The 7,319-nt window shown below is 39.2% G+C and overlaps 1 non-coding gene across 1 annotated transcript; it reads left to right on the top strand.

Annotated features, from left to right (window-relative positions):
• Window positions 1–5,033: 5,033 nt before the first annotated feature.
• Window positions 5,034–5,141, top strand: LOC130977798 (small nucleolar RNA R71). The gene has a single exon (XR_009085474.1). It is a non-coding gene; the product is annotated as a small nucleolar RNA R71 (small nucleolar RNA).
• The last annotated feature ends 2,178 nt before the right edge of the window (window positions 5,142–7,319 follow it).

Here is a 7,319-nt window from a genome sequence, read left to right as displayed (position 1 = left end):
GTGAAACTCCCATTCTTGTGCCAATTCCGGCGTTTACACCGGGCAGTTTTGAGCTGATTTAGAATGCCAGTTTGGGCCATCAAATCTTGAGCAAAGTATGGACTATTATACATTGCTGGAAAGCCCAGAATGTCTACTTTCCAAAGCAGTTGAGAGATCGCAAATTAGGCTTCTGTAGCTCCAGAAAATCCACTTCGAGTGCAGGGAGGTCAGAATCTAACAGCATCTGCAATCCTTTTCAGCCTCTGAATCAGATTTTCAGTCAGGTCCCTCAATTTCAGTCAGAAAATACCTGAAATCACAGAAAAACACACAACTCATAGTAAAGTCCAGAAAAGTGAATTTTAACTAAAAACTAATAAAAATATAATAAAAACTAACTAAAACATACTAAAAACATACTAAAAACAATGCCAAAAAGCGTATAAATTATCCGCTCATCACAACACCAAACTTAAATTGTTGCTTGTCCCTAAGCAACTGAAAATCAAATAAGATAAAAAGAAGAGAATATGCAATGAATTCCAAAAACATCTATGAAGATCAGTATTAATTAGATGAGCAAGGCTTTTAGCTTTTTGCCTCTGAACAGTTTTGGCATCTCACTCTATCCTTTGAAATTCAGAATGATTGGCTTCTATAGGAACTCAGAATCCAGATAGTGTTATTGATTCTCCTAGTTAAGTATGATGATTCTTGAACACAGCTACTTTATGAGTCTTGGCCGTGGCCCAAAGCACTCTGTCTTCCAGTATTACCACCGGATACATACATGCCACAGACACATAATTGGGTGAACCTTTTCAGATTGTGACTCAGCTTTGCTAGAGTCCTCAATTAGAGGTGTCCAGGGTTCTTAAGCACACTCTTTTTGCCTTGGATCACAACTTTAATTTTTTCTTTTTCTTTATTTCTCTTTTTTTTCTTTTCGTTTTTTTTGTATTCACTACTTTTTCTTGCTTCAAGAATCATTTTTATGATTTTTCAGATCCTCAGTAACATGTCTCCTTTTTCATCATTCTTTCAAGAGCCAACATTCATGAACAACAAATTCAAAAGATATATGAACTGTTCAAGCATACATTCAGAAGTCAAAGTATTGCCACCACATCAAAATAATTAATCTGTTATAAAATTCAAAATTCGTGCAATTCTTCTCTTTTTCAATTAAGAACATTTTTCATTAAGAAATGTGATGTATTCATAGGACATTCATAACTTTAAGGCATAGACACTAAGACACTAATGACCATAAGACACAAACATAGGTAAACATAAGCATAATTTTTGAAAAACAGAAAAATAAAGAACAAGGAGATTAAAGAACGGGTCCACCTTAGTGATGGTGGCTTGTTCTTCCTCTTGAAGATCTTATGGAGTGCTTGAGCTCCTCAATGTCTCTTCCTTGCCTTTGTTGCTCCTCTCTCATGATTCTTTGATCTTCTATGATTTCATGGAGGAGGATGGAATGTTCTTGGTGCTCCACCCTTAGTTGTCCCATGTTGGAACTCAATTCCCCTTGGGAGGTGTTGATTTGCTCCCAATAGTTTTGTGGAGGAAAGTGCATCCCTTGAGGTATCTCAGGGATTTCATGATGAGTGGGATCTCTTGTTTGCTCCATCCTTTTCTTAGTGATAGGCTTGTCCTCATCAATGGGGATGTCTCCCTCTATGTCAATTCCAACTGAATAACAGAGGTGACAAATGAGATGAGGAAAGGCTAACCTTGCCAAGGTAGAGGACTTGTCCGCCACCTTATAAAGTTCTTGGGCTATAACCTCATGAACTTTTACTTCCTCTCCAATCATGATGCTATGAATCATGATGGCCCGGTCTATAGTAACTTCAGACCGGTTGCTAGTGGGAATGATTGAGCGTTGGATAAACTCCAACCATCCCCTAGCCACGAGCTTGAGGTCATGCCTTCTCAGTTGAACCGGCTTCCCTCTTGAATCTCTCTTCCATTGAACGCCCTCTTCACAAATGTCTATGAGGACTTGGTCCAACCTTTGATCAAAGTTGACCCTTCTAGTGTAAGGGTGTTCATCTCCTTGCATCATAGGTAAGTTGAATCCCAACCTTACATTTTGCGGACTAAAATCTAAGCATTTCCCCCGAACCATTGTAAGCCAATTCTTTGGGTTCGGGTTCACACTTTGATCATGGTTCTTGGTGATCCATGCATTGGCATAGAACTCTTGAACCATTAAGATTTCGACTTGTTGAATGGGGTTGGTAAGAACTTCCCAACCTCTTCTTCGGATCTCATGTCGAATCTTTGGATATTCACTCTTTTTGAGTTTGAAAGGGACCTCGGGGATCACCTTCTTCATGGCCACAACTTCATAGAAGTGGTCTTGATGCACCTTTAAGATGAATCTCTCCATCTCCCATGACTCGGAGGTGGAAGCTTTTGCCTTCTCTTTCCTCTTTCTAGAGGTTTCTCCGGCCTTGGATGCCATAAATGGTTATGGAAAAACAAAAAGCAATGCTTTTACCACACCAAACTTAAAAGTTTGCTCGTCCTCGAGCAAAAGAAGAAAGAAGAGAGTAGAAGAAGAAGAAATAGAGGAGATGGAGATGGCTTTGTGGTTCGGCCAAAGGGGGAGAAGTAGTGTTTAGGTTGTGTGAAAATGAAGGGGTGAAGATGGGTTTATATAGGGGTGGAGAAAGGGGTAGGGTTCGGCCATTATGGGTGGGTTTGGGAGGGAAAGTGGCTTGAATTTGAATGGTGAGGTAGGTGGGGTTTTTTGAAGGATGGATGTGAGTGGTGAAGAGAATAGTGGGATTTGATAGGTGAGGGGTTTTTGGGGAAAAGGTGTTGAAGTGATTGGTGAATGGGTGAAGAAGAGAGAGGGTGGTGGGGTAGGTGGGGATCCTGTGGGGTCCACAGATCCTGAGGTGTCAAGGATAATTCATCCCTGCACCAAGTGGCGAGCAAAAATGCTCTTTATGCCAATTCTGGCGTTAAACGCTGGGTTGGTGCCCATTTCTGGCGTTTAACGCCAACTTCTTGCCCTTTCCTGGCGTTTAACACCAGTCTAGTACCCCTTTCTGGCGTTAAACGCTCAGAATGGTGCCAAACTATGCGTTAAACGCCCATTTGCTGCCCTTACTGGCGTTTAAACGCCAGCAAGGCTTTTCTCCAGGGTGTGCTGTTTTTCTTTCTGTTTTTCATTCTATTTTTGCTTTTTCATTTGATTTTGTTACTTTCCATGATCATCAACCTACAGAAAACATAAAATAACAAAGGAAAATAGATAAATATAACATTGGGTTGCCTCCCAACAAGCGCTTTTTTAATGTCAGTAGCTTGATAGAGGGCTCTCATGGAGCCTCACAGATACTCAGAGCAATGTTGGAACCTCCCAACACCAAACTTAGAGTTTGAATGTGGGGGTTCGACACCAAACTTAGAAGTTGGTTGTGGCCTCCCAACACCAAACTTAGAGTTTGACTGTGGGGGCTCTGTTTGACTCTGTTTTGAGAGAAGCTCTTCATGCTTCCTCTCCATGGTAACAGAGGGATATCCTTGAGCCTTAAACACAAAGGATTCTTCATTCACTTGAATGATCAGTTCACCTCTGTCAACATCAATCACAGCCTTTGCTGTGGCTAGGAAGGGTCTGCCAAGGATGATGGATTCATCCATGCACTTCCCAATCTCTAGGACTATGAAATCAGCAGGGATGTAATGGTCTTCAATCTTTACCAGAACATCCTCTACAAGTCCATAAGCTTGTTTTCTTGAATTGTCTGCCATCTCTAGTGAGATTCTTGCAGCTTGTACCTCAAAGATCCCTAGCTTCTCCATTGCAGAGAGAGGCATGAGGTTTATGCTTGACCCTAGGTCACACAGAGCCTTCTTAAAGGTCATGGAGCCTATGGTACAAGGTATTGAGAACTTCCCAGGGTCCTGTCTCTTTTGAGGTAATCTCTGCCTAGTCAAGTCATCCAGTTCTTTGGTGAGCAAAGGAGGTTCGTTCTCCCAAGTCTCATTACCAAATAACTTGTCATTTAGCTTCATGATTGCTCCAAGGTATTTAGCAACTTGCTCTTCAGTGACATCTTCATCCTCTTCAGAGGAAGAATACTCATCAAAGCTCATGAATGGCAGAAGTAAATCCACTGGAATCTCTATGGTCTCAATGTGAGCCTCAGATTCCCATGGCTCCTCATTAGGGAATTCATTGGAGGCCAGTGGACGTCCATTGAGGTCTTCCTCAGTGGCGCTCACTGCCTCTTCCTCCTCTCCAAGTTTGGTCATGTGGGTAATGTAATGGCCTTGCATTTTCCTTTTGGATTCTCTTCTATATTGCTTGGAAGAGTACTAGGAGGGAGTTCAGTAATTTTCCTGCTCAGCTGTCCCACTTGTGCCTCTAAATTTCTAATGGAGGACCTTGTTTCAGTCATGAAACTTTGAGTGGTTTTGATTAGATCAGAGACCATGGTTGCTAAGTCAGAGTGGTTCTGCTTAGAACTCTCTGTCTGTTGCTGAGAAGATGATGGAAAAGGCTTGCCATTGCTAAACCTATTTCTTCCACCATTATTGTTGTTGAAACCTTGTTAAGGTCTCTGTTGATCCTTCCATGAGAGATTTGGATGATTTCTTCATGAAAAATTATAGGTGTTTCCATAGGGTTCTCTCATGTAATTCACCTCTTCCATTGAAGGGTTCTCAAGATCATAAGCTTCTTCTTCAGATGAAGCATCCTTAGTACTGCCTGGTGCAGCTTGCATTCCAGATAGACTTTGAGAGATCATATTGACTTGCTGAGTCAATATTTTGTTCTGAGCCAATATGGCATTCAGAGTATCAATCTCAAGAACTCCTTTCTTCTGATTCGTCCTATTGTTCACAGGATTCCTTTCAGAAGTGTACATGAATTGGTTATTTGCAACCATTTCAATGAGCTCTTGAGCTTCTGTAGGCATCTTCTTCAGATGAAGAAATCCTCCAGCAGGGCTGTCCAATGACATCTTGGACAGTTCAGATAGACCATCATAGAAGGTACCTATGATGCTCCATTCAGAAAGCATGTCAGAAGGACACTTTCTGATCAATTGTTTGTATCTTTCCCAAGCTTCATAGAGGGATTCACCTTCCTTCTGTCTGAAGGTTTGGACTTCCACTCTAAGCTTACTCAATTTTTGAGGTGGAAAGAACTTTGCCAAGAAGGCATTGACTAGCTTTTCCCAAGAGTTCAGGCTTTCTTTAGGTTGTGAATTCAACCATATCCTAGCTCTGTCTCTTACAGCAAAAGGGAATAGCATAAGTCTGTAAACCTCAGGGTTAACCCCATTAGTCTTGACAGTGTCACAGATTTGCAAAAATTTAGCTAAAAACTGATAAGGATCTTCCAATGGAAATTCATGGAACTTGCAATTCTGTTGCATTAGAGAAACTAATTGAAGCTTAAGCTCAAAGTTGTTTGCTCCAATGGCAGGGATAGAGATGCTTCTCCCATAGAAGTCGAGAGTAGGTGCAGTAAAGTCACCCAGCACCTTCCTTGCATTGTTGGCATTGTTGTTGTTTTCGGCTGCCATGTCTTCTTCTTCTTTGAAGATTTCTGTTAGGTCCTCTACAGAGAGTTGTGCCTTAGCTTCTCTTAGCTTTCGCTTCAAGGTCCTTTCAGGTTCAGGGTCAGCCTCAACAAGAATGCTTTTGTCTTTGCTCCTGCTCATATGAAAGAGAAGAGAACAAGAAAATATGGAATCCTCTATGTCACAGTATAGAGATTCCTTGAGGTGTCAGAGGAAAAGAAAATTAGAAGGAAGAGGTAGAAAATTCGAACTTATCAAGGAAAGATGGAGTTCGAATTGTGCATTGAGGAGTAGTGTTAGTCCATAAATAGAAGGATGTGAGAAGAGGGGAAGAAATTTTTGAAAATAAATTAAAAAGATTTTAAAAACATTTTGAAAAAAAATACTAATTGATTTTCGAAAACTTAAGAGTGGAAAAAGAAATCAAGTGATTTTTGAAAAAGATTTTGAAATTAGAAATCAAAAAGATATGATTGAAAACTATTTTGAAAAAGATGTGATTAAGAAGATATGATTGAAAAGTTATGGTTTTAAAAAGATGTGATTGAGAAGATATGATTTGAAAAAAAATTTAAAAAAGAGATTTGATTTTGAAAATTAATGACTTGGCTAACAAGGAAAGATATGATTCAAACATTAAACCTTTCTCAACAGAAAAGGCAACATACTTGAAATGTTGAATCAAATCATTAATTGATAGCAAGTATTTTTGAAAAAGAAAGAAATTGATTATGATTGAAAAGATATGATTTGAAAAAGATTTGATTTTGAAAAATTTTGAAAACTTGAAAAAAAAAATTTGAGTTAAAAACAGAATCTTCCCTCTTGTGCCATCCTAGCGTTAAACGCCCAGAATGGTATACATTCTGGCGTTTAACGCCCAAATCACTACCCTTTTGGGCGTTAAACGCCCAACCAGGCACCCTGGCTGGTGTTTAAACGCCAGTTTTCCTTCCTCACTGGGCGTTTTGAACGCCCAGCTTTTTCTGTGTAATTCCTCTGCTGAATGTTCTGAATCTTCAATTCTCTGTATTATTGACTTGAAAAGACACAAATTAAAAATTTTTTTTTGGATTTTTAATAATGAGGAATAATCAAAATGCAACTAAAATCAAATAAACAATGCATGCAAGACACCAAACTTAGAAGTTTGTATACTATTGACACTAACAAATGAGAATGCATATGAGAAACAACAAAACACTCAAGACAAGAGAATTTAAAGATCAGAGCAAGAAATTATCAAGAATATCTTGAAGATCAATTAAGACACATGAAAGAATGCAAGAAGAACAGAAACATGCAATTGACACCAAACTTAAAATGAGACACTAGACTCAACAAGCAACACAAAATATTTTTGGTTTTTATGATTTTGTAATTTTTTTGGTTTTTTCGAAAATTAAGTGGAACAGAAAATAAAGATATCAAAATTCTTAACGAGAATTCCAGGAATCATGCAATGTTAGTCTAAAGCTTCAGTCTAAAGAAATTAGATATGGCTAGCCAAGCTTCAGCAGGACATTGCATTCAAGAGCTAAATTGATGAAAATCAATCAGCTTTGGTGATGATAAGAACATCACCTTGAAACACTAGAATTCATTCTTAAGAACTCTGAAAAAATACCTAAGCTAAGCAACAAGATGAACCGTCAGTTGTCCAAACTCAACAATCCCCGGCAACGGCGTCAAAAACTTGGTGCACGAAATTGTGATATCTACTTTTTATAACTCAAACAATCCCCGGTAATAGCTCCAAAAACTTGGTGCTCAATA

The sequence above is a fragment of the Arachis stenosperma genome, chromosome 4, assembly GCF_014773155.1.
Source record: "Arachis stenosperma cultivar V10309 chromosome 4, arast.V10309.gnm1.PFL2, whole genome shotgun sequence".
In the NCBI taxonomy this organism is placed as follows: Eukaryota; Viridiplantae; Streptophyta; class Magnoliopsida; order Fabales; family Fabaceae; genus Arachis; species Arachis stenosperma.
The sequence above is the reverse complement of the archived record's forward strand: the minus strand, read 5'-3'. Positions and strand labels throughout refer to the sequence as shown.